This window comes from Siphateles boraxobius, unplaced genomic scaffold (assembly GCF_051911475.1).
Source record: "Siphateles boraxobius isolate OS27281-9 unplaced genomic scaffold, OSU_SipBor_1 13, whole genome shotgun sequence".
In the NCBI taxonomy this organism is placed as follows: Eukaryota; Metazoa; Chordata; class Actinopteri; order Cypriniformes; family Leuciscidae; genus Siphateles; species Siphateles boraxobius.
In genome coordinates this window covers 24,339,061-24,366,890 of record NW_027508733.1, presented here as the reverse complement: position 1 = coordinate 24,366,890, position 27,830 = coordinate 24,339,061, and the positions used below count along the sequence as shown (strand labels likewise).

Here is a 27,830-nt window from a genome sequence, read left to right as displayed (position 1 = left end):
AAAAGGAAGGAAATAATATCATCTGTTTGCCTGGTCAACTTCAGACATTGACAGCACTTTTGCAACAGCACACAACTTCTTCATAGCTGGAGAAATCTGCAACATGTAAGTATGTGAATCAATCATTTAAATTTGTTTTAAGAAATTGTTAAATTGACATTTCCTTAACCATGTTCTAACTTTAACAAATACAAATCATGTAGTAGTTATTGAGATAAATGATTTGAAATTAATGTGTGCCTCTCTCTCCACTTTTTTTTTTTCATTCTGGACAAATGAATTATTTTCAAAGTTTAAGCATGGACTTCAGACTCATATCACTGATCCTACTTATACACATCTTGGGTAAGATTATTGTGTTAATGGATTGTAGTGTATCAATGTCTTAGCAAAATGAAAATATCAAAATACTTTAGACATTTTAGACATGAAGGAGAGTTGCCTCACTGCTGTCATGTGGTTTGTCACAAGAGGATCTTTCCTTCATCAATGCAAACTTTTTGGTTTAAGTGTTAACTTTTTTCATCAGGTTCTCTAACATTGGACTGCCTCTCGGTGACCCGTGAAGATGTTTGTGCTCTGAGAGAAAGCCCTGTGCAGCTGAGATGTTCTTATTACAACATCAACATCAAAACTGATTTTTGGTTCACCCAGAAACAGAGTACAAACTGGAGAAAGAATGATGAACCTGAAGATTTGACTTTAGACTCGGACTACTCAGGACGGGTGACGCAGGAGGTCTTATACAACAGTTTAACACTCACAATATCAGACCTGAGAGAGGGAGACTCTGGAGAATATCAGCCTATGTTCATCATGAAGGATGGAGTTAAACATCTCAGCTCAGCCACCGTCAATCTAACAGTCACAGGTGAAACTGAGTCTCATTTGAGTTTTCATTTGTAATGGGATAAATTATTTTGTAATTCTTTATTTTAATTCAGACCTACAAGTGAGGAACAATCCTGCATCTACAGGCCTGAAAAATGAGACAGTAAATTTGACCTGTGATTCTTCCTGAGTTTTGACGTCCATACTTACATTACTTCTGGAAAAAAAAATGGACAATATATAAAAAATATGAATTCCAGAAGCATTACTGTTCCACCCAACAAAGCTGATGGCAGTTACTCCTGCTTTCTTACTGCAGATCTTAAGAATTCCTCCTCTCCTGTGTGTGAGTGTGACACTTGAAAAGTTTATTAATAAGCACTCATATAATATCAGTGTTCATACATGATTATATGTGGACACGTTTAAAGGTTTTTTTCATATCAAAATGAATATTCATTATGAAAATTCTTTGCGATTTTCTCATGCAATTTGTCTGTTCAAAAAAGTGTGCATTTGAGACATGGGGTCTGTCCCAATACCCACACTTGCGGACTTTGCACTTGACCCCTCATCTGTTTGCATGATGTTTTTCTTGCATTTGTGACAAACATTCATCTTGGTGTGATCAAGCCTTAATAAGGCCTTAATTGTGACTTTCACAGCAGGATTCTGTGACTCTTTCAGGTATTTCCAAGAGTGGCTGCTGGGATGTGTCTTACTCCTCTAGAGGAGTCTGTGCTTTGATGGGCTCAACAGTAGATATTTCCAGCACATACTGACATCCGTCTGGTTATACTGTAAGTAAAACATTCTGTCATTATGTTCAGCCTGGTGACTTTAATGATCTGCGTGAGGAGCATCAGTTTGCTGGTCGTGTGGAGTATGAGGGAAACACACTGAGAATCAAACAGCTCAAGATGAACGACTCTGGAGAATATAAATTCAGGATCATCACTAACACAGGAAGAAAATACTCTGGATCACCTGGAGTCATTCTTACTGTCACAGGTAACTGCTTATTCAAAATTGAGTTAAAAATGTTTCCTATTTAAAGGGACAATGTGTAGTTCCCCTTCAGGGACGGACACTGCGTGAAATCGCAGTGGGAACGCCCTTCAGCGTGACGCGTCTGAAGCATGAATGAAATCAGTCAATGGAGAGATGGAGCGTCATTGCGAGTGACGTCATCGACCAGGAAGCTATAAATATCCCCTGAGCACACAATACGCCAGCTTTTTGTTTCTTCAGCAAGCTCTGTGTGTGCCTGAAATCTATCGATTGTGTTTGTCTGTTTAGACAGGAGTTTCTCACTATATATATATATATATATATATATATATATATAAAAATAAAAAAAACGTCTCAGGTTACGTATGTAACCCTGGTTCCCTGAGAGGGAACGAGACGCTGCGTTGAGACGCGGTGGGAACGCTCTGCGTGATTGCGTCGTGAAGCACGTGTATAATCAGTCCAATGGAAGAGCGAGACGTCATAGGCGGTGACGTCATAGACCAGGAAGCTATAAAGCACACCAGAAAACAGACCGCGACAGCTTCTGAAAAAGCCTGAAGCAAGTCGATCAGGGCATGCAGGAAGTATGGCAGGAGAACGCAGCGTCTCGTTCCCTCTCAGGGAACCAGGGTTACATACGTAACCTGAGACGTTCCCTTTCAAGGGAACTCGAGCTGCGTTGAGACGCGGTGGGAACCCCATACCCACTACGCCATAAGACAAATGCCCGTTCTGTGTGAAGTCCTTGCGCACACTAGAAGCAAGCAACCTAGCCCCGGGATTGGAGAGGTGTAGGTCATAAAATCTGACAAATGTATGAGGTGAGGACCAGCCTGCCGCATTACAAATATCCTGAAGGGAAACACCCGAAATTAAAGCCTAGAGGCAGCCATACTCCTTGTAGAATGGGCCTGAACAGCCACAGGTGAACGCTGTCCGGCCGCTTCATAAGCAAGTTAGATAGCCTCAACTACCCACTTGCTCATTATCTGTTTAGATGCAGGGCAACCTATCTTAGGTTACCCGAAGCAGACAAATAATTTTTCTGATAAACGCGACTAAGCAGCTCTGTGGAGCTAAGCATCCAAAGCCCGGACAGGGCATAACAGATTTAAGATTTTCCTGATCTGGGGTATTAAAGGTGGAGGACAGAAGGCCTGGAGCACAAATGACCCGCACATTTAGTAGGGACCTAGAAATACAACCCGATCTGGGGTGAAGAAATACTACCACCAACCAGGTGCAAATCCAAGTACGTGCAGGCCTCAGCCTCATGTACCACGGAGAAGACGAAATTAAGGATCTCTCCTCAGAGATAGCCCAGCAAAGAAACATTCATTACAGAAATCAAGTACTGTACCAACAGGGCAGAAACGAGATTCAGAAGGCGTTCTCTGCACCAGGCAGAGAACAGCATATTAGTCTTCTCGTGGAGGGAGCTCTAGACTGGAGTATGGTCTCCACGACCTCGGTCGAGAAACCTGAATCTATGAGCTGGGCCCCCTAAGAGGCCGAGCCCACAGTATCCACAACTCCAGAGCTCCCAGGAGCAAAGATATCGGGAAAAGCATATAGGTGTAGCGGCAACCACACCTATTACATTACATCCAGTCCAAGCGGAGCTGGATGCGTGAGGGAGAACCACAAGGGCAATGCATTGTACGAGCGATGCGAAAGGTCGACTTGTAGTTTGACCGAAGTTCTCCCTAAGAAGCTCCACCACCTCGGGGTGAAGTCTCCATTCCCCGGGCCACAGCCCCTGCCTCAACAGGATATCTGCTCTGATATACGAGACCATCAGTGTGTTGTCCGGACCCTTCGCCGACCAACCACTCATGATTGTCCCCGACTTGTAAGGGAAACATCCGTAGATAGCATTATGCGTCGACAAGAAGCCCCCAACACTGGGCCTGGGCGAGAAACCAAGGTTCTTCCACATGACCGAGGCACGAAGGCATAGCCGCGTGACCTTGATCATGCGAAAACGGATTTCCCCTCGGAGAAAACCCCTTGGTCCCGAGCCACCACTGCAGGGGTCTCATGTACAGAAGGCCAAAAGTAACTACGTTGGACGCAACTGCCATGAGCCCCAGCCAAAGACCTTTCACCGAGCGGCCACTCATGACCGCCCCCCATCCTGTGAGGGAAGCATCCGTCGATAGCGTGACGCGTCGACAAGAAGCACCCAGCACTGGGCCCTGGGCGAGGAACCAAGGTTTCTTCCACATGACCGAGGCACGAAGGCATAGCCGCGTGACCTTGATCATGCGAAAACGGATTTCCCCTCGGAGAAAACCCCTTGGTCCCGAGCCACCACTGCAGGGGTCTCATGTACAGAAGGTCAAAAGTAACTACGTTAGACGCAACTACCATGAGCTCCAACAGTCTCAGAGACTGTTTGCAGTGAGTGGCTGACCTAGTTTTACATTCTTTACGGCTGTGAGAATCGCAGAAATACGTGCAGGAGACAGACGTGCTTGCATTGTTGTCGAATCCCATAATACACCTAGAAAGGGGTCCTCTGAGCTGAGAGGAGTACACTCTTTTTGGTGTTGAGCCGCAACCCAAACCTCCTTATGTGGGACAGAACGTCATCTCGATGTTGAACTGCCAAAAGCTCGGACTGAGCTAAAATCAACCAATTGTCGATATAATTTAATACGCGAATGCCCTGGAATCTCAGAGGAGCCAGAGCTGCATCCACGCATATTGTAAAAGGTGTGGGGTGATTACCTAGGCCGAATGGAAGAACCCGATACTGGTATGCTTCGCCCCTGAAAGCAAACCTCAGGAACCTCCTGTGATGAGGATGGATAGATAAGCAAGCGTCCTTTAAGTCTATTGTGACAAACCAGTCCTTGGACTGAATCTGTGACACAATCCAATTTAGCGTAAGCATACTTTGAACTTAAGATTCTGAAACCTGCTGTTTAATTGACGCAGGTCTAGAGTAGGACGCAAATCCTCATCCTCTTTCGGAACAATGAAGTAATGGCAGTAAAACCCTGACTGTCTGCCGGGAGGAGGAACCCCTTCTACAGCTCCTTTTGCAGAAGTGTCAGTACTTCCTGCTCCATAACCAAAGCCTGCCTGGGGTCCACCACAGTGGGGAGGACCCCTAGAAATCTGGGCGGACAAGAACCGAATTCTGAACCCTTTTCTATAGTGTGCAGGACCCACCGAGAAATATGTGGCAGTAGTTTCCACGCTGCCAGAAATTCTACTAGGGGAACCAGTCTCTCAAGACTGGCCTCTGGATTTGGTTGAACAGTCACTACGGTGCCCTGAAGCGGCGAACCGGCAGGGAACAACCGAACTGACCGTTCTACGACCCTCCTCGGAGGATCGTATGGGGACGCTGACACCTCGGTGCCCTGAACGGCGAACCGGCAGGGAACAACCGAACTGGCAGCGCTGCGACCCTCCTCAGAGAGTCGCAACCCAGAGGGCGCCGAGGAGAAACGATTTCTCAAAACCGTCCCTGCCCCGGAGGAGCCCTCAGAAGCTTTATTAGAGATGACGACAGTCCTCAGATCTTGCCTCCCTTTAAATAACTTAGTTCCAATGACCCTCCTCGGAGGATCATTGGAAAAAGCAGGCACCTCGGCACCCTGAAACGGCGAACCGGCAGGGAAACCGAACTGACTGCTCTACAACCCCCCTCGGAGGATCGTTTGGGGACACTGACACCTTGGTGTCCTGAACGGCGAACCGGCAGGAAAACCGAACTGGCAGCGCTGCGACCCTCCTCAGAGAGTCGCACCCCAGAGGGCGCCGAGGAGAAACGATTTTCTCAAAACCATCCCTACCCCGGAGGGGACCACCCTTTAGAAGCCTGATAGCCTCGGCGTCAGGGCTTCCTATTGTCCAAGCTTTTTTAGAGATAAAATAGTCCTCAGGTCTTGCATATCTCTAACTGGCTAGACTGCTACCGCCACCCAAGTCCCCTTCGATTGTGGAGGAGCCCAAATGGCGATCCTCGTATTGCACTGTGCTGCGAGGAGCTTAGTAGACTGAGACTGCTCCGCCCAGCAGTCTCAGGAACATTAGATTGGTGAGGAAGAAACCTCTGGAACGCCGGTGAACGGTTTATTCTTAGTTTTATTTTTAAAGCGGAGCGTCCAGAAGAACAGACATAATTTTATCTTATTTTTCTTTATTTTTAAATCAGAAAAACGTATATATATATATATATATATATATATATATATATATATATATATATAATACATCACTCCGTGGCCACCAGCAGGAAAACAACCGAACTGGCCGTGCTGCGACCCTCCTCAGAGAGTCGCCACCCAGAGGACGCAGAGGAGAAACGATTTCTCGAAACCGTCCCTCCCCAGTATAGTTTATCTGTTTTTGCACAACGCAATTCTCGAATAGCGTCAGTGCTGACAACCTCACATTCATCCATGTCTTTATAATTTACCCACCAGCTTTGCCTAATAAAAATTTTTATTTAGATGGCTGGTGGGTAACGTCGGGGTTAAAAATGATGACGCCGACTCGGGAGAGAGAAAGCTAGCAAGCGTCTCTTTAACCCGAGGCACTGTCATACCATGATACTTAATACCCATAGCATTACTATAGTTAGACGTTGGGCATTAAACACATAAAATAGAAACCGACTTATTCCACGATCTCGACACCTCAGTGTGGTGTGGAGATAGGGAAAAAACGGCAGTCCCCAACGAGGAGGCTGAGATACAGAGTTTTTCTGTTTTTAGATTTATTTCATCTAATAAACTCTTTTTATTTTCACTCTCATAATGTTCAGCTGGCCAGAAAATATTTAACTAGCAACAGCACTAGATAAACCTGTCCCAACCCCCGCTGTCAGATCCGTTTGCGAGCCCCAAAATGCGAGTCGCCGCCGTGCATCGGCAACAGCGGGACCCGCGCGGGGAACGCGAACCGAACCGTCCTCCTCGAAGAACGCCCGGCGGGAGCGGAGCGTCCTCACGGACAGCTTCTCGCAATGCTCACAGTCAGCCCCCTCGAGAACTGACTGTGGCATGCTCCACTCCCAAATAGTAACAAAAAGCTGATGTGTGTGTCCCCACCTGTGATATAACGTGGGCAGGGAACAACACAAAAGCTGCTTGCTCTCTTTTGCCATAATATATATATATATATTGCAACTTGACAGACAACAATAAATATGACAAGGACAGAATACACAGATCGCTTGCTGAAGGCAACAGAAGCTGTCGCGGTCTGTTTTCTGGTGTGCTTTATAGCTTCCTGGTCTATGACGTCACCGCCTATGACGTCTCACTCTTCCATTGGACTGATTATACACGTGCTTCACGACGCAATCACGCAGAGCGTTCCCACCGCGTCTCAACGCAGCTCGAGTTCCCTTGAAAGGGAACCAATATGAGTGTTAAAGTGACGAGCGAGCAATATAGAAAGTGTGTTTCCCCCTGTACACGATACATCACGGGTGGGGATACACATCAGCCGTGTGTTGCTTGTTTGGGATTGCAGCATTCCCAGTCGGCTCTCGAAGGGGTCGATTGTGAGCATTGCGAGCGTTTTCCCTTGAGAACTCTGCGCTCGCGCCGATCGCTCTTCGAGGAGAGTGGTTTGCTGCGAGCTCCCCGAGGCTCGGGTCCCGCTTCTGTTGAGGCAGAGCGGCAGCGCTTGTCTTGGGGCTCGCAGATGGATCTCCCTGGCGACGTTGAGACGGGCTCCGCCCTATCTCAGCTATCTCCGGCGAGATCTAGTGCCTCTCACCAGGCTCTGGAAGCACGCGCTGCGGCGGTTACTTCTGCCCGGGTCGAGGCATATGATGTTCGAAGTTAGATTATCCAGTTCTGAGGAGCTCGATGTCGAATGTCTTGCATCAGAAGAAACTGACTCGTCATTCCAGCATACTGCTGAAGAGGGGCTGATAGATGTGTTATCTCGGGCTGTTGAAAAGCTCAGCATCGAGTGGCCAACTGATAGGCAGGAGTCTAGTAATAAAAGCAAATTAGATGATAGATTTCTGTCTGCCCATCCTCAGCCTTCTCGCCGGTGCTTACCATTCTTCCCAGATCTTCACTCTGAGGTTTCAAGGACCTGGGTCAGACCTGTTTCAAGCAGAATTTATACTAACCAGTCTAATGCTTATGGAAACATTTTTGGTGCAAAAGCTTCAGGGTACATGACCATGCCGAAGGCAGAGGAGATGCTCGCTAGCTATCTCTCTCCTGCTTCGTCATCTTCACTTAAAGCACCGGCTCTGCCCTCTAAGCCACTAAAAAATACTTCTGTGTTAGTGGGGAAGGCTTACTCGGCGGCGGGTCAGGCGGCTGCATGTCTACACACTGTGGCCATTATGCAGGCTTATCAGTCTGACCTGCTTAAAGATGCTTGTGAGGGGGGTGAAATGGGGGTGAAATTTCTGTTGATATGATTAATGAGCTCAGGCAGACTGCTGATCTCACTCTCTGGGCCACCAAGGAGACCACTAAATCTATCGGCCGGTCTATGGCAGCCATGGTGGCCACAGAGAGACACTTGTGGTTGAGTCAGACCTCTATGAAGGAGAAAGATAAGACTCTCCTTTTAAATGCTCCAGTTTCGCCTGCGGGCCTCTTCGGTGACGCTCTTCACTCTGTCACGGAAAGGTTCCAGGAAGAGAAGAAACAGGCGGCTGATTTTCAGAAATGTATGCCCCTTAAAGTGCGTGTCGCTGGGGCTGCTGAGCGAGGGCAGTCCCAGCCGCTGAGTACTTCAAAAAGAGCGCAGCAGAAACGGAGTGTCGCGTCTCGTGCCCCCCCCCCGCAGAGAAACTGGAGGGACGAGACGGGGCGCTCTCCGGCGCGACCTTCTCGGGGTAGGGCTGATCTGAGGACAGTCATTATCGCCAAAAAGGCCGCGTCGAAAAAATCCTGACATGCTGAACGTCAGGACTCTGAGGGTGGTCCCCATCGTGGAAGACTTGAATTCACTGTACAAAAACACGGTGCCCTGTCTTTCCCGATGCCCTCAGGGGTCTGCTCTACTAACCCTGCCTATACAGGGCGTAGAGAGACTCGGCGAGCGATTTCCCGAGGGACGCTCGCCCCCTCCGAGGAGGGTTGTGGAGTGCCCAGACCAGCTGTTCCCTGCCAGTACGTTACAGGGCCAGGGCGCTGTGTCTGTCACTCGGGATGTTCATCCAGAGGCCAGCCTCGAGAGGCTGGTTCCCTTAGTACAGTTCCTGGCGGAATGGAAAATTCTCCCCAATGTTTCTCAGTGGGTCCTGAATACTATAGAGAAAAAGGAGCTATAGAGCGGGTTCCTCCACCCAGCAGGGAGTTAGGATACTAAAGCCGGTACTTCATCGTTCCGAAAAAAGATGGAGGGCTGCGTCCCTTTCTAGATCTGCGTCTCTTAAATCGCGCTGTTGGGAAGCTCAAATTCAAGATGCTCACTCTCAAGCAGATCGTGTCACAAATCAGATCCGAGGAGTGGTTCGTCACGATAGGTCTAAAGGACGCTTACTTCCACGTATCTGTCCTCCCTCAACACAGGAAGTTCCTCAGGTTCGCTTTCGGGGGCGAAGCTTACCAATATCGGATTCTTCCGTTCGGCCTAGCACTGTCACTCCGCACGTTCACAAAGTGTATGGATGCGGCTATAGCCCCGCTGAGGCTGCAGGGCATCCGTATTCTGAACTATATAGACGACTGGTTAATTCTAGCTCAATCAGAACAACAGGCGGTTCGGCATCCAGATGTCGTTCTTGCTCACATCAAGAGGTTGGGGTTGAGGCTCAACGCCAAGAAGAGTGTTCTTTCTCCATTACAGAGAACCACTTTTCTCGGTGTAGTGTGGGATTTGACGACGATGCAGGCACAGTTGTCACCTGATCGTGTTGCTTCGATTCTCGCCACAGTAGATCAGGTCAAGCTAGGCCAGTCATCTACTGTAAAACAGTTCCAGAGACTGTTAGGTCTCGTGGCAGCTGCGTCCAACGTGATACCTTTTGGCCTCCTGCACATGAGACCGTTACAGTGGTGGCTCAGAACCAGGGGATTCTCCCCGAGGGGCAATCCGCTTCGCATGATCATGAGTTCGCGACGGTGTCATCGCGCCCTGGTTATGTGGAAAGATCCTCGGTTTTCTGTACCAAGGCCCTGTGTTGGGAGCTCCTTGTCGTCGCGTTATGCTAACGACAGATGCCTCTCTCACGGGGTGGGGGGGCGATCATGAGTGGTCGCCCAGCTCAGGGTCTGTGGGAGGACCATCACCGTCTATGGCACGTAAATAGTCTAGAGATGTTGGCAGTGTTTCAGGCACTGAAACATTTCCTCCCAGACCTAAGGAGCCACCATGTTCTTGTCCGGACAGATAACACATCGGTGGTCTCTTATATCAACCATCAGGGGGGTCTGCGTTCTCGCCCACTTTACAAACTGGCACGTCAGATCCTTCTATGGTCCCAGGGGAAAATTCTTTCTCTGAGAGCTATTTATCTCCCGGGGAATTTAAATCAGGGGGCAGACATCCTGTCGAGGCAGGGGCCGAGGCCTGGGGAATGGAGTCTTCACCCCAAGGTGGTGGAGCTCCTATGGGAACATTTCGGTCGTGACGAGGTAGACCTATTTGCTTCCCGAGAGACATCACACTGTCCACTGTGGTTCTCTCTCAGCCTGCCAGCCCCACTGGGGTTGGACGCGATGGTACATCTGTGGCTGAGGTCACGTTTGTACGCTTTTCCCCCGATCGCTCTGCTCCCGGGAGTTCTGGAGAGGGTTCACCGGGACGGGCTCAGTCTTCTGCTAATAGCCCCGTTCTGGCCGGCCCGAGTATGGTTTGCGGACCTAGTGTCTCTCCTCGACGGCTCTCCCCTGGAGATACTGATGAGAAGAGATCTACTCTCTCAGGCGAGTGGGTCGATCCTTCACCCCCGCCCAGAACTATGGAGGCTGTGGGCTTGGCATCTGAGGGGGCCCAGCTCAAAGATTCTGGTCTCTCGACTGAGGTCGTTGAGACCATCCTCCAACCCAGAGCTCCCGCCACGAGGAAGTTATATGCCGCGAGGAGGGAACTTTTCACCTCTTGGTGTGGAGTGCGCCAGCAGGACCCAGTTAACTGCCCGGTTGGTACAGAGCTGGATTTCCTGCAGGACCGTCTCTCCACAGGGTTATCCCACTCCACACTGAAGGTGTACGTGGCAGCCTTAGCTGCTTACCACGCGCCTTCGAGCGGAGGTTCTCTCGGGAGACACCCACTTATATCTCACTTCCTTCGTGGCACCTTGAGGCTGAGGCCTGCAGTTCGCACAAGGGTACCAGCTTGGGATCTGGCCATCGTCTTAGAAAGTCTCTCCCTAGCTCCTTTCGAGCCCATCGAGGAAGTTTCGGAAAAGTTTCTTACACTAAAGACTATCCTTCTTCTCGCTATCTCATCTCTAAAAAGAATTGGAGATATTCAAACACTTTCGGTGGCTCCCCCGTGCCTGGAATTTGCTCCTGGTATGGTTAAGGCCTTTCTCTGTCCGAGACCAGGTTATGTTGCTAAGGTGCTAACTACTTTTGTTTGACCTATAGTTCTGCAGGCTTTCTGTCCTCCGCCTTTTCTGACGTCAGACCAGAAGAAACTTAATTTGCTGTGCCCCGTTAGGGCTTTAGATGCTTATGTCCACAGAGCTCCCTGTGGAGGAGATCGGAACAACTGTTTGTCTGTTTTGGGTCACCTAAGAAAGGGTGTCCTGCATCTAAGCAAAGGATGAGCAAGTGGGTGGTCGAGGCCATCTCGCTTGCTTACGGTTCGGCCCATCAGCCTTCACCTTTGGCTGTAAGGGCTCATTCCACCAGGAGTATGGCTGCCTCTACAGCTCTTCTTTCAGGAGCTTCTCTTCAGGACGTTTGTGATGCGGCAGGCTGGTCCTCACCGCACACTGTCGTTAGGTTTTATTCCCTTGATCTTAGCTCCACTCCCGGGACTCAGGTTCTCTCGTCGGTTTGTGTCTCCTAATGACACACGACGGGGATTTGGTCGTATGGGGATGTGGGTATTGCATTCCCACTGCGATTTCACACAGCGGTAGTCCCTGAAGGGGAACGTCCCGGGTTACGTATGTAACCCTAGTTCCCCGAAGGAACGAACGCTGCGTGTCCTGCCATTCTCCCGGCATCCCCTTGAGTCGCTTGCTTCAGTAACTTTAAGCTGGCGTATTGTGTGCTCAGGGGATATTTATAGCTTCCTGGTCGATGACGTCACTCGCTATGACGCTCCATCTCGCCATTGACTGATTTCATTCATGCTTCAGACGCGTCACGCTGAAGGGCGTTCCCACTGCGATTTCACGCAGCGTCCGTCCCTTCGGGGAACTAGGGTTACATACGTAACCCGGGACATTTTTTAAAGGAGAACTCCGGGCAATTTTTAAGTTAATCTTGATCGTTATACCTTTGTGAGTACTGACTATAGAAAAAAAAACGAACCGGATTGGTGCTTGCTACGCGGAGCTGAGACCGCGAATGCCCAAAGCTCCCACCCAGCTAAAACGGCAGCTATGGGGGCATGGACATAAAGAGCGTTTTTGAGCCTCTTAACAGACACAAAATGCAATTAAAATGTCTGTCCAACATGAACAGGGACCCTACATGTGAACAAGATGCGTTTAGCAACTTAGCCATTGTTTCAACTCACCTAAATAGTCTTTTAGATGGCAAGCTGTAGTCTCGCGCTGCAGTCCCGTGCAGTAGCTGGAAAAGGTAAACAATGTCCAGGTGGGAGGAGCGTTGATCATGTGCGACGAGTTAAGATCAGAGTTGCTTACAAGTGAAGAAGAAATGGTTCGTGTTTGTGCCTTTCCGAATTGTGGCAACAGAATGCGAAAATATAAGAGCTTAAATTTTCATCGTCTTCCTTTTCATGACCTCGAGATTCTGCAGTTGTGGCTAGTTGTACTTAAACTTGATGTGCAAACTCCCGTAGAAGTACTACGCTCTAAAGATTACTGCATTTAATCCAAGCTCCTATAACTGGTGGATTAGACCTTTTCCAACTAAGAGCTATCATTCTTTTAGCTTGTAGTAAAGCAAAATCTACACATTTACACTGCTGGTGATTTAGTTTAAGGTTCTTTGGATATAAGTGTAGCAAAATCATTTTTGGAACTAAAGGAATATTCAAGGATAAAATTATCTTTGTAATATTAATCCTTTCCACCCAAAAGTCTCTAATAATGTTGCACTCCCACACACAGTGCACAAATGATCCCTGAGCTTCACATGTATCAGGGATATTTTTATTAAACCTATTTAGTTTGACAGGAGTTATGTAAGTCTGCATCAACCAGTTATATTGGAGTAGTTTTAAGCTAACATTACCTGACTGTTTCTGAGAGTTTTTACAGATTTGTCTCCATTCATCCTCAGATATATCTTCTCTCAATTCCATCTTCCATATTTCAAGTTTTGGGATTGTTGATTCAGTAGCCCCTGATGCAAGCCAGTTGTAAAAAGCTGATATTAATCCTTTATTATTGCATTTCTTGGTGATTAATTCCTCCAAAGAAGAAAATACTGGCAAGTTTAATGATTGATTCTGCATAGAGAGAACAAAACTCCTTATCTGTAAATATTTAAAGAAATGTTTTCTTGGAATGTTGTACTTAGTAACTACCTGCTCAAACGATATCAACGTTCCCTCCTCAAAAAGATCACTAATTTTGCTTAATCCTTTTCCAACCCACAACCGGAATCCTGAGTCCTTCGTGCCTGGTTTGAATAATGTGTTGCACCAAATGGGGCTAAACTGGATTAAAGAGTCAGCTATTTTCATGTACTCTCTAACTTCATACCATACTTTAATCATATTACCAATAATGGGGTGCGTGGTGACTGTTTTCCATTGTTTCAAATTATCTGAGTAAATTTACAAGTTTAATGGCAACGCAAAACCACATGACTCCATATCCACCCAGGATGGTTTGTTTCCAGAGGAAAAATAAAACATTATTGTTCTTAATTGTACAGCTGAATAGTACCAGTACAGGTTGGGACATTTTAACCCTCCAGTGTCAAATGGAAGACAAAGAAGAGAAAGACGAACTCGAGGGCATTTCTTGTTCCAAATAAATTTCCTGATTAAAGCAACACCAAGTAACTTTTCCTCTGCGGTCGCCCTACAGGTTGGAGGCGGAATTGTCCATTACCGCTGTCGTAAATAATTTAGCCTACCGCAGCCTACTGTCGTACGCGCAATCAAATGCTCTCTGTTTATCCAGCACCGGCTTTAGAATCAACACACACTAGATGTGGCCACAGACAAGGTAGAGTATGATGCATGATTTTATGAAAGTATGATGTATTGCGACATCACAAATGAGCAATTGTAGCAATTGTAACGCTTGCCGTAAAGCAAGTCAAATTAGTTTCCTTATGTCTCATTAGAACTACAGACCCGATCTGGCAATCTTACATAGCCTGGATATATCAGATAAAGGACCGCAAAGCTGTGGCATAAGTGCATTTCACCATGTCACGACTTGATGAACCACTGAAACGATTTTTGAAACATTATTTTAAGGTAAAAAATCTTACTTAGTGTTGCTTTAATGAATTAAACTTCGAGAACAATCCAGTAGGTGGCGCCAAAGGGATGTTTTGGAATAAATACATTAATTTAGGCAAAATATTCATCTTCAATATATTTATCCTTCCTATCAATGAAATTGGTAAAGATAGTCATCTATCTAGATCTTTAGATGTTGATTCCATTATAGCATTATAATTTGTAGATATTATATTTTCTAATTGGGAACTATTTTGATTCCCAAATATGTAAAGCTGTTTGAAAATTTCAAGGTAAATAAATGTGATGTATTTGGACAGCTATCTTTATTAAGCAGCATTAACGATGACTTTGATGTGTTCACTTTATATCCAGATATGTTTCCAAATTGATTTATCAAATCTAGAAGTGCTGGAAGAGAGATGTTTAACTGTTTTAAGAATAGCACTACATCGTCAGCGAATAAAGCTACTTTATGTTCCTTGCCACCCATTGGTATCCCTTGTATGTGATTACTAGACCTTACGGCTATTGCTAGCGGTTCGATTGCCAAAATTAATAAAAGTGGAGACAGTGGTGAGCCTTGAGGGCACCCTCTTGTAATATTAAATGGCTCAGAAATCACCTCATTGGTTAAAACTTCAGCCATTGGATTAGAATGTAATAATTTGATCCAATGTAAAAAGGAACTTCCAAATCCGAATTTTATAATAACGTCAAAGAGATAAGCCCATTCGATTATATCGAAGGCTTTCTCCGCGTCAAGCGAGAGAAGAGCCGTATCCTCTTCCTCTTTTTGGCTATGCAAAATATTTAGAACACGTCTTACGTTACGAAATCCCTGTCTGCCCTTAATAAACCCATTTTGATCATCACCCACAATGCCCGGAAGCACACTCTCTAACCTTTTTGCCAAGATTGTACACAGTATTTTGGTATCAGTATTTATTAGGCTTATAGGTCGCATATTCCCACATTTGGTGTTCGGTTTTCCTGGTTTTGGTAAAAGAATGATCAAAGCCTCTCTCATAGAAGTAGGAAGATAGCCACTATTATAACATTCTATATACATATCATGGATTGGCCTAACCAGTTTATCTTTTTAATATTTATATAGGTCGATGGGCAGGCCATCAGGTCCTGCTGTTTTGCCGCCTTTTAATGTAGTTATCGCCTCCATAGTTTCAGCTTCGGTAAGCTCACTATCTAACTTGATTTTTAGTTCCTCAGATATTTAATCAAAAAATCTTCCCCAACTGGAGGAGGTGACAGAAAGTTCTTTTGCTTGATTCATTAGTGTGAACACTGCATGAAGGCATTTTACATTTACAGTCTGACCTAACACTATTACCGTATTTTCCGCACTATAAGGCGCACCGGATTATAAGGCGCACCTTCAATGAATGACCTATTTTAGAACATTAACTGTATATAGGGCGCACCGGATTATAAGGCGCATAAGATACTGCAGTCAAACGTTTGACTGGGTTTGCGTTATGCATCCACTAGATGTGCTATTTAATGTGCTATTAGTGCTATTAGTAAGTAGTATTAATAAAGATGCGTTTATTAAGCATGAGCGCGCTGGGGCGGGCACGTAACTTACATTCGCAGCCTGACTCATATGAGTATTCATGTGTGACGGCTCGCTGACAGCGATGGCACGCTGTTTCATATATGACGCCCCGGTTACCTTGCCTTGAACGGGAAACGTTTTCTGATATTTTTGTAGCGAGTGCATGGCGCCGGAGGCGAGGCGTTTATTAGTAAGCGTGAGCACGCTGGGGCGGGCACGCAACTTACATTCGCAGCCTGACTCATATGAGTATTCATGTGCGGCAGCTCGCTGACAGCAACAGTTGGCTGTTTTGAATGAGACGACCCGGTTACTGAACGGGGAACGCTTTATGAACATTCTGTGACCTTAAAGGATGCTGCTGCTATTTTTACTCTTGCCTTGACATCAGAGTCTCTTTCCCATACAGCTAACCTCTCCAAGTTGTTTTGTATGGTTCTAGTGGACCATGTTAAGTCTAAGAAAGGCAATGCTTTTCTATGTTCTGACAACAGACCATCAAACCATGTGCGAACTAGGGGGCCATTATCATCTAGCACCTTCTCTGAAGTGTCAGCTATCCCACTGTATGCTGCAGCTGACTGACAAAATCTTTCAGTGTACTCACTAACAGTTTCATCTTTCTTCTGTACACAACTAGTAATCTTTGACCAGTCCATGTTCGGTCTAACAATGTTCTTTAATGCTTTCAGAACTCCCTCTCTCAATTCATCTTTTCTGGCATGTTGTAGTTCAGACGTAACAGCAGACTCAAAACGGTTGAATTCAGATTCAGTTAGAATTTGTGACATCAGCTGTGTGACTTCTGCCAACGACATGTCGTAAAGATGCATTTTACTGATCAATGCTCTTCTAAATTCAGAAAAATCTGTCCGTACTGAGGGTAAGCTCTGGGATAGTCTCTCTATATCCTTAGGTCTTAGCACTCTGGCAACAGTTTGGATTTGGACAACAGAAGAGTTGGGAGGAACACTTTCAGTTCCCTCAAGTCCCTGAGATATTCTTCTTTCAGATTGCAGATTGCAGGTACCTATACCTTTACTGAATCTACAGGCTCATCAGTTACTGGTTGAATGGCTACGTCTGTTTCAAAGAAAGCTTGTAAGTCAGGATAAATCTCATCTGACTGTTGGTCTTCTGAGTCACATTTGGTTGAGGCCTTGTTATGGCCCACCTTTTTCGTGAGACAGGAAACTCGAGTGAACAATTGTTTGTTCTGTTCTTTTAATTTAGCAATACACCTAGCTTGTTCTTGTGCAATGGATAAGCTAAATTCTTTGTGGCAGCAGATAATGCCTTTTAGTTTCTCTTCCTGATACATGCACCCAACACCTTCTTGCATTCTTCAATAGACCATACTTATTTTGGATAAATACCAAATTTATTTCTCAAATCCAGTCTGACTGACTCAGTCACTATGGAGTCCATCTGCTCCCCTAACAATGACTTGAACTCACTGTCTGTCCATAAAGGGGTAGCTAGCCCACCTTTATCAGTAGGTGGGATTAGTCTAGCACTTTTCCTAAACATTTTGTGGATGTCTTTGTTATCACACAAACAAACACTTCTCTGATCAAACAGAGGGTACACTCAAAACTGATCAACCATCATTAACCTTCCTTCAAATTACTAGCACTTTACGTTAATCTTTCCTGCCTACAAGAACAGAAGATAAACAATTCTTCTCTGCTGAAAACAGAGGATAAACCTATAAGTTCTCTGACAAAGCAACGAATAACTAGTTATGAATACTCATCATAATGTATTCAACCTTCCCTGGCAATCAGAGGATAAAACAATTATTCTCTGCTGAAAACAGAGGGTAGTAATATTAGCAAGTAATGCTAATCTTCCCTGCCTGAATAAGAGGATATATTTCTTCCCTGCCGAACAGAGGATAATCAATATTAACACGTAATGCTAATCTTCCCTGCCTGGACAGAGGAAAACTTTTATCTCTAACAGAAAACTTTAGAGGATAAACTTAATTAACCAAACTCTACATCTGCCTGTTAACTCTTCTCTGATGGCGCAGAGGAATAACAAATTTGTACTGGTCTTCAGCGGTTCTTTGAATAGAGTGAAACTCACCAAATCGTTCGTTGTACGGAAAAATTCCGTCTGGAACAAAAACGCAGTCAGAAAGGTTAATTCCCTTTCAAGGGAACTCGAGCTGCGTTGAGGCGCAGTGGGAACGCTCTGCGTGATTGCGTCGTGAAGCACGTGTGTAATCAGTCCAATAGATGAGCTAGACGTCATAGGCGGGTGACGTCATAGACCAGGAAGCTATAAAGCACACCTGAAAAAAGACCGCGACAGCTTCTGTGCCTTCAGCAAGCGATCTGTGTATTCTGTCCTTGTCATATTTATTGTTGTCTGTCAAGTTGCAATATATATATATATATATATTATGGCGAATGAGAGCAAGCAGCTTTGTGTTGTTCCCTGCCCACGTTATATCATGGGTGGGGACACATACATCAGCTTTTTGTTACTATTTGGGAGTGGAGCATGCCACAGTCGGTTCTCCAGGGGGCTAACTGAGAGTATTGCGAGAAGCTGTCCGTGAGGACGCTCCGCTCCCGCCGGGCGTTCTTCGAGGAGGACGGTTCGGTTTGCGCTCCCCGCGCGGGTCCCGGTGTTGCCGAGGCACGGCGGCGACTCGTATTTTGGGGTTCGCAAACGGATCTGACAGCGGGGGTTGGGACGGGCCCCGCCCTATCTCAGCTTTCACCTGCCAGATCCAGTGCTGGCGATTTCCAGTTCCGAGGAATTGGTATCGTTAGAGTTTTTTCTTTGAAAAAAGAGAACAAAACAAATAAAGATATTAAGAAAAAGGCAGATGTTTGAGTTTTCAATAAGTGAATAAATAAGTCAGCTCATAACTTTGTTGAATAAAGAGGAGCTTTAAAAGGAGGGTTATCTAGTGCTGTTGCTAGTTAAATATTTACTGGCCAGCTGAACATTATGAGAGTGAAAATAAAAAGAGTTTATTAGATTAAATATATCTAAAAACAGAAAAACTCTGTATCTCAGCCTCCTCGTCGGGGACTGCCGTTTTTTCCCTATCTCCACACTGAGGTGTCGAGATCGTGGAATAAGCCGGTTTCTATTTTATGTGTTTAATGCTCAAACGTCTAACTATAGTAATGCTTGGGTTTTAAGTATCTTGGTATGACAGTGCCTCGGTTTAGCGAGCTTTCTCTCTCCCGAGTCGGCGTCATCATTTTTAACCCCGACGTTACCCACCAGCCATCTTAAATAAATACATTTTTATTAGGCAGTGCTGGTGTTTTTTATTAGGCAGTGCAATTATAAGGACATGGAGTATTGTGAGGTTGAAAATCCCCTTGAAAGGGTATATGAACTAAATGTATACTGCCTTAGTTAGACGTGATTGAGATGACTACAGCGACGAAATAAAGAACTTATACCTCAACTATCTCCTGGTCTGCAACTCTATCTTTTCTACACTTGAGAAGAAAAAGTTCACAACAGGTTGTTTTCCTGCTGGTGGCCACAGAGTGATATATATATATATATATATATATATATATATATATATATATATATATGTATATATATATATATACATATATATATATATATATATATGTATATATATATATATATATATATATATATATATATATATATATATATATATATACGCTATATATATACGTTTTTCTGTTGTAAAAATAAAGTTTAATGAGATAAAATTAAGTCTGTTCTTCTGGACGCTCCGCTTTCAAAAAACTAAGAAATAAACCATTTAGCGGCGTTCCAGAGGTTTCTTCCTCACCAATCTAATGTTCCTGAGACTGCTGGGCGGTAGCAGTCTCGGCCTACTAAGCTCCTCGCAGCACAGAGTGCATAACGAGCATCGCCATTTGGGCTCCTCCACAATCGAGGAGGACCTGGGTGGCGGTAGCAGTCTAGCCAGCTAGAGATATGCAAGATCTGAGGACTGTTTATCTCTAAAGAAGCTTGGACAAAGAGGAAGCCCTGACGCCGAGGCTATCAGGCTTCTAAGGCTGGTCCCTTCCGGGGTAGGGATGGTTTTGAGAAATCGTTTCTCCTCTGCGCCCTCTGGGGTGCGACTCTCTGAGGAGGGTCGCAGCACTGCCAGTTCGGTTTTCGTACCGGTTCACCGTTTAGGGCACCAAGGTGTCAGTGTCCCCAAACGATCCTCCAAGGGGGGTTGTAGAGCAGTCAGTTCGGTTTCCCTGCCGGTTCGCCGCTCTAGGGTGTCGAGGTGCCTGCTTTTTCCAACGATCCTCTGAGGAGGGTCGTAGGAACTAAGCTACTTAGAGGTAGGCAAGATCTGAGGACTGTCGTCATCTCTAATAAAGCTTAGACAGGAAGTCCTGTCACAAAAAACGAGGCTATCAGGCTTCTGAGGGCTCCTCCGGGGCAGGGACGGTTTTGAGAAATCGTTTCTCCTCGTCGCCCTCTGGGGTGCGACTCTCTGAGGAGGGTCGCAGCGCTACCAGTTCGGTTGTTCCCTGCTGGTTCGCCGTTCAGGGCACCGAGGTGTCAGCGTCCCCATACGATCCTCCGAGGAGGGTCGTAGAACGGTTAGTTCGGTTGTTCCCTGCCGGTTCGCCGCTTCAGGGCACCGTAGTGACTGTTCAACCAAATCCAGAGGCCAGTCTTGAGAGACTGGTTCCCCTAGTAGAATTTATGGCAGCGTGGAAACTACTGCCACATATTTCTCAGTGGGTCCTGCACACTATAGGAAAGGGTTCAGAATTCGGTTTCTGTCCGCCCAGATTTCTAGGGGTCCTCCCCACTGTGGTGGACTCCTAGCAGGCTTTGATTATGGAGCAGGAAGTACTGACACTTCTGCAAAAGGAGCTGTAGAAGGAGCTGCAAAAGGAGCTGTCCTCCTCCTGCCAGACAGTCAGGGTTTTACAGCCATTACTTCATTGTTTCCGAAAGAGGATGAGGGGTTGCGTCCTACTCTAGACCTGCGTCAATTAAACAGCAGGTTTCAGAATCTTAAGTTCAAAGTATGCTTACGCTAAATATGATTGTGTCAAAGACTCAGTCCGAGGACTGGCTTTTCACAATAGACTTAAAGGACGCTTACTTATCTATCCATCCTCATCACAGGAGGTTCCTGAGGTTTGCTTTCAGGGGCAAAGCATACCAGTATCGGGTTCTTCCATTTGGCCTAGGTGATCACCCCGCACCTTTACAAAATGCGTGGATGCAGCTCTGGGTCCTCTGAGACTCCAGGGCATTCGCGTATTAAATTATAGCGACGATTGGTTGATTTTAGCTCAGTCCGAGCTTTGGCAGTTCAACATCGAGGTGTCGTTCTGTCCCACATAAGGAGGTTGGGGTTGCGGCTCAACACCAAAAAGAGTGTACTCCTCCCAGCTCAGAGGACAACATTTCTAGGTGTAATATGGGATTCGACAACAATGCAAGCACGTATGTCTCCTGCACGTATTTCTGGGATTCTCACAGCCGTAAAGAATGTAAAACTAGGTCAGTCACTCACTGCAAAACAGTCTCTGAGAATGTTGGGGCTCATGGTAGTTGCGTCCAAAGTAGTTACTTTTGGCCTTCTGTACATGAGACCCCTGCAGTGGTGGCTCAGGACCAAGGGGTTTTCTCCGAGGGGAAATCCGTTTTCGCATGATCAAGGTCACGCGGCTATGCCTTCGTGCCTCGGTCATGTGGAAGAAACCTTGGTTCCTCGCCCAGGGCCCAGTGCTGGGGCTCTCTTGTCGACGCTTAATGCTATGGACGGAAGCTTCCCTCACAAGTCGGGGGCAATCATGAGTGGTCGCTCGGCGAAGGGTCCGGACAACACACTGATGGTCTCGTACAGTATATCAGAGCAGATATCCTGTTGAGGCAGGGGCTGTGGCCCGGGGAATGGAGACTTCACCCTGAGGTGGTGGTGCTTCTTAGGGAGAACTTCGGTCAAACTCAAGTCGACCTTTCGCATCGTTTGTACAATGCATTGCCCTTTTTGGTTCTCCCTCACGCATCCAGCTCCGCTTGGACTGGATGTGATGTATTAGGTGTGGTTGCCGCTACACCTGTACGCTTTCCCGCTATCTTTGCTTCTGGGAGCTCTGGAGTTATGGATACTTTGGGATCGGCCTCTGAGGGGGCCCAGCTCATAGATTCAGGTCTCTCGACCGAGGTCGTGGAGACCATAGTCCAGTCTAGAGCTCCCTCAACGAGAAGACTAAATATGTTGTTCTCTGACTGGTGCAGAGAATGCCTTCTGAATCTTGTTTCTGCCCTGTTGGTACAGTACTTGATTTCTGTAATGAATGTTTCTTTCCTGGGTTATCTCTGAGGAGAGATCCTTAATTTCGTCTTCTCCGTGGTACATGAGGCTGAGGCCTGCACGTACTTGGATTTGCACCTGGTTTGGTGGTAGTATTTCTTCACCCCAGGTCGGGTTGTATTTCTAGGTCCCTACTAAATGTGCGGGTCATTTGGTCTCCAGGCCTTCTGTCCTCCACCTTTAATCCCCCAGATCAGGAAAAACTTAATCTGATATGCCCTGTCCGGGCTTTTGGACGCGTATGTCCACAGAGCTGCTCAGTGGCATATATCAGAACAATTATTTGTCTGCTTCGGGTAACCTAAGATAGGTTGCCCTGCATGTAAACAGATAATGAGCAAGTGGGTAGTTAAGGCTATCTCACTTGCTTATGAAGCGGCCGGACAGCCTTCACCTATGGCTGTTAAGGCCCATTCTACAACGAGTATGGCTGCCTCTAGGCTTTAATTTCGGGTGTTTCCCTTCAGGATATTTGTAATGCGGCAGGTTGGTCCTCACCACATACATTTGTCAGATTTTATGACGTAGACCTCTCCACTCCCGGGGCTAGGTTGCTTGCTTCTTAGTGTGCGCAAAGACTTCACACAGAACGGGCATTTGTCTCTATGGCGTAGTGGGTATGGGGTTCCCACCGCGTCTCACCGCAGCTCGAGTTCCCTTGAAAGGGAACGTCTCAGGTTACGTATGTAACCCTGGTTCCCTGAGAGGGAACGAGATGCTGCATTCTCCTGCCATACTTCCTGCATGCCCTGATCGACTTGCTTCAGGCTTATCAGAAGCTGTCGCGGTCCGTTTTCAGGTGTGCTTTATAGCTTCCTGGTCTATGACGTCATCCGCCTATGACGTCTCGCTCTTCTATTGGACTGATTATAAACGAGCTTCACGATGCAATCACGCAGAGCGTTCCCCGTCAGCTTTGTTGAGATCTTTGTTGAGATTCAGCTTTGTTGAGACCTTTGTTGAGATTCAGTTCTGGAACTCAGTCAGCTTTGTTGTGATCTTTGTTGAGGTCCAGTTCTGGATTCTGGTGAAGTTAATTTAATTTAAAAAATTAAAATTACCTTAGGGTAATCATAGCAATAAAAAATAATAAAAGGAATATTTGGTATAAAGCCAAAAAGAAAAGGAAGAGAGCGACCCAGCCAAAACCCAAGCCTGATTCCCTGGAACATACAGGCTCTCCCAAACCCCTGAATAACTTCCCTCTATTATCGGGAAAAAATCAATATTTTTATTCATAAATATGTCCTCAATGGTGTACAAATACCTCTGCCAATGATCTGACTTATCCATGTAAACGAAGAATTTATTATCTTTATATACATGTAACGGGTTGGTCCACAGAGGCTTCCATGTCGTTCCACCATCTTGAAAAAATATAATAGCAGAGAGGGACAAAAAGTACTAGGCCAGGCTTTCGTTCAGAGCTAGCGTCACATAACTGAAAGCAGCTGAACCGGAAAAGAAAATTTGAGAGCCGCTTGTCACTGCCCCGGCAAGTTTAAAAGCAGTGGCGGTTTTAGGCACGGGCGAACCGGGCAGTTGCCCGGGGCGGCATTTTTTCATGTCACATGGGGGGCGGCACGAGCAGTTAAAAAAAAATCCTCTGCGCCGCGAAGTGGTTTTCTATTATATCATTTCACTGTGTGGGGAATTGGCAAATTGGCGCCCCTGCTTGAAGTTGCCGTGTGTGACGCCGGTTTCACACTGCACGCGTTAGCAGTGCGTATTTTTTTCGGCGCCCATGTTAACAGATTAGAGCATTCACACACCGCACGCAGAGGCGGTGCAGCAGCGCGTAGCAGGAGCACTGTATCAGCAATACTCTAATGGAATTAGTGGGCTAAAGTCAGTCACACCACTTCGACTTTCTTCCTAAATAACGCACATTTCATTCATAATATTATAAATACAGGCCTATAGTTCCTGCAAATTTTGGTTTTTATGAATTCTGAAAATGACTAATAAAAATAAGTAATACAAAACGATTATGTGGGTCACCTCACCAAGGTGAATTGGTTTAGTCTTGACTTCTGGTTGTGACTCGTTACGTGAGTGACAGTGTTGGGGGCGGGGGATGGGAAATCTGTTGATTGTCGAGTGCCAAATAAACAGAGATGGACAGGAAGAGGTCAAAGCCATCAGGTGCACAATTTAGAAAAAAAAAGAAAAGAAGAAGAGGAGAAACGAGCAAAAACTATGTTCTCTCTGTGGTATGATTACGGTAGGCTATCCATGTTGTCATGAATGAAGGGCTAATGTTAATTGTGGGTAACTCGTCTCTTACGTTTCTTAGCCTTTTTGCTATGATGATTGTTATGCTTACAACAATAATTAGGTTTTAAGTAAACAAACACGAGATCTAATTTCACCATAATATTGTGCTTTTCAACAAAACTGTTACAAGTTCAGTTATTATTTATTTCCATCAGTTGGGTTAACGTTAGGCCCTGTAATTAGCCAACGGAATTTTCAAATCTGTTGGTAGTTTCAAGTATACTTTTCTTGACCTCAACTACAGTGGTACAATGACATTTTAATGACTAATTCAATTTGTACCTCTGTAGTTGAGGTCAAGAAAAATATTCATGACACAGTTATAATGGCCTCATGATGACAGCCAATGTTCTGTTCTTAGTGCAATAGTGTAATGATTCTCTTTAGTGTTTTCACATTTGTGTGATAAAGTATTTGTGCTATAGAATATTTATTCTATATTTTATTTGTATATTATTCTTAATGTTTTATATTATTGTTGCTCTCTGCTCTTGTTAATTTTTTTATATATCTGATTGTATATATTTTTTGGCACATTTATGTATATAGTGTATATTAAAGTTCTGATAACTTACACTGTCATAGTTTGTGCAGAATTGTGTCCACTGTCCTTTGGCAATGATGGATGTAATGAAGGATTTGTGCAATTGAGAAATATAATGTTCTCTTTAACTTTAGTTGTTATGATAAAATATGACTGTTTGTGGATAATTTTGTGTTTTATTTTTATTTTTTAATTTTTTTTGTAAGGGGGGTGCTCGAAGGTGGTCTCGCCCAGGGTGTAATTCAATGTAGAACCGCCACTGTTTAAAAGGCTGCACTGCGCGGTTATTTATAATGGAGGACCATACTTATGTGGAGACACAGGACCGGAGATTGCAAAAAACAAGGTTTAATGTCGGGATAGCTTTTTCCAGGTGGAAAGAGTTGATGCAGGAGAAAGCCTTCAAAAGAGACGCTGAACTTCCCTGCTTTCTTCTCAACAGGTAACGTTAAGTCAATGTTACGGTGTGAATTACAAGCTTTTTTTGGTCGCTTCTCTGCCTTTGGAAACTTTCAATTCTATCAAAGATCCGTTTGTTCTTTGTGTCAAGTTGGAGTTTGTTTGAAATAACAAATCTGTTCACCTGAAGGAAAACTCGATGAATTGCTATTAGAAGACATCCTGTCATAGCTTTTTGGTACATAACGGCTACCGTAGTTGCAACACACATTTGAAAAAGCGAGGCACTGTAGAGCACTATTCGTTTGAATACAAAATACAATTTCACCACTAGATGGGAGAAATTCCTACACATTGTCCCTTTAATTTCTAATAGGCTTTTGTGTGTGTGTGTGTGAGTGTGTGTGTGTGTGTGTGTGTGTGTGTGCAATATATCAATATATCTTTCTGAAGATGTCCAAAGTGCCTGAATCATCGCCCTTCAGACCCTTTTGCCCGATTCTGTCTGCACTGTGGATCACCAGTGTGTTTTCTTCAGATACGCAGGTGACAAGCAGCCCAAACATTATATCAGACGGACAGGAAGTGATATTAATCTGTTCAACTAAATGCACTCTGAACAAAAATCATATTTACATCTGGTACAAGAACAGACGGCAGGTAACGGATGGATTCATTAAAGCCAACAAGCTGTACCTGGACTCAGTCAGCAATGAGGATCTTCAAGAGTATTCCTGTGCTGTAGAAGGTGACACTTCTCTCATGATACATGTGCTTTAGTCTGCATTAAGATAATGTACTTGATATGTAATTAGAGCTTTGATGTTATACGTGTATTTTAAATTTTTGTGTATCTATAACTTTTGTCTTATGCTAGAAAGTCCAGAGACGAACACAGCTTTACGGAACGCCATAATCATACTGTCCGTGTTTCTGATTATTGCACTCATAGGAGTCCTGTGGTATAGGTACAAATGTGTTTCTATTATGTATTCTATTTTTTCCTGACATCCATTTGTAATATCTGTCAAGGGATAAAGTTGCATTACCATTTCCACCTTCTCTCTGACTCTGAAATAAACCACCATTTTTTGCCACTGTGCCTTCAAGGCTTCTGTTCAAACATCCTCTTTGCATATGAAATGAGCAACCACGCTTTCCCATGGGACTGTGCAAAGACTGCCCTCTCTAGTTGTTACAGTCAGACTGAAATAATTCAGGGACCATTTTAACTTTTTCCAACTCTTGAGATCCTTCAGAACGATCTGTAGAGCGGTAGGTGCTACACAACAGGAGCAACACAAACTTTTCCCTATTCTATTCTACTTATTGTTATGTCTTAACTAACACATCTTAATTATGTGTCTCACTTCAACCTTATTGCTTTACCATGAATTTTTGGGCCAAGTTGCTGACCTTCAGAAATTCAACGCTGTTGTATAAATGTGTGTGGTGATGGTTAATGTGTCATGTGTTTTGAAACAAGCTATTTTTGCAGCTTAGTTTCAGTAGGTCTGTTTGGATTGGGAGGAAGTTTTGAATTTTAAAATGTATAGGTTGTTTTCATAGTACATTGAACTCATTCAATCTTAAGATCCATTAAAAAATATTTATATTTTGACATGATGCAGTTTAAACAGGAGAAGGAATAATTCATCTCAACAGCATGAGGACACAAAGGAAGTTGTACTGGTGAGAGGATCTGACCAAACAGGTTATTTGACACACTATGCTAAATATATTTTGTGTTCTGTCACTGATATTTTTGTATTCGGCTCTCTTTTCTCCCTTAACTCTCAGTCGGGTTCTGCTACACTGTATGATAATGCTGAATCCTTGTCTACGGTCTGCACACAGCAAGTTCACATGAAGGATCAGGACGTTCATTATTCAACTATTAATTTCAAGCAGTCTCATATGAAGAACACATCTTTGGCACCTACTGCTGTACATTCAACCTCAGATGATGTTCATTATGAATCAGTGAAGTTCAGTAGACCCTCAGTCTAAACTACTGACCAACTCAACTACAGAAATATTGTGAACAAGCTTTTTCTCTTGTCATATGTCTATGGATGTTCTGTATATTTGTGTAGTTTAAAACAGAATTTTACTTAAATGAACCAAAATATGGACAATTTTGTAATGAGTGACTCAGTAGGTGTACATGGATGTGTTTCACCTGAATAAAAAAAAAAAATTCAAATACGTTTAAACATTGCCTGCTGTCTTTAGATGAAATAAATAAATTACCTCAGATCTAATTTTTTTTATTTCAAATAAATGCTGTTCTTCAACATTTGTTCATCAAAAGAGACCATGACGGTTTTGACTGTATTTTTCTTCAAATTAACGCAGCTTTGGTA

The 27,830-nt window shown here is 44.9% G+C and overlaps 1 pseudogene across 1 annotated transcript; it reads left to right on the top strand.

Moving 5' to 3' along the window:
* Positions 1 to 299: 299 nt before the first annotated feature.
* Positions 300 to 27,719, top strand: LOC143736120 (uncharacterized; annotated as a pseudogene). Its single transcript, XR_013203359.1, has 8 exons — positions 300 to 345; positions 530 to 871; positions 945 to 1,177; positions 1,519 to 1,842; positions 26,003 to 26,212; positions 26,342 to 26,432; positions 27,096 to 27,156; positions 27,265 to 27,719. The product of XR_013203359.1 is annotated as an uncharacterized LOC143736120 (transcript).
* The last annotated feature ends 111 nt before the right edge of the window (positions 27,720 to 27,830 follow it).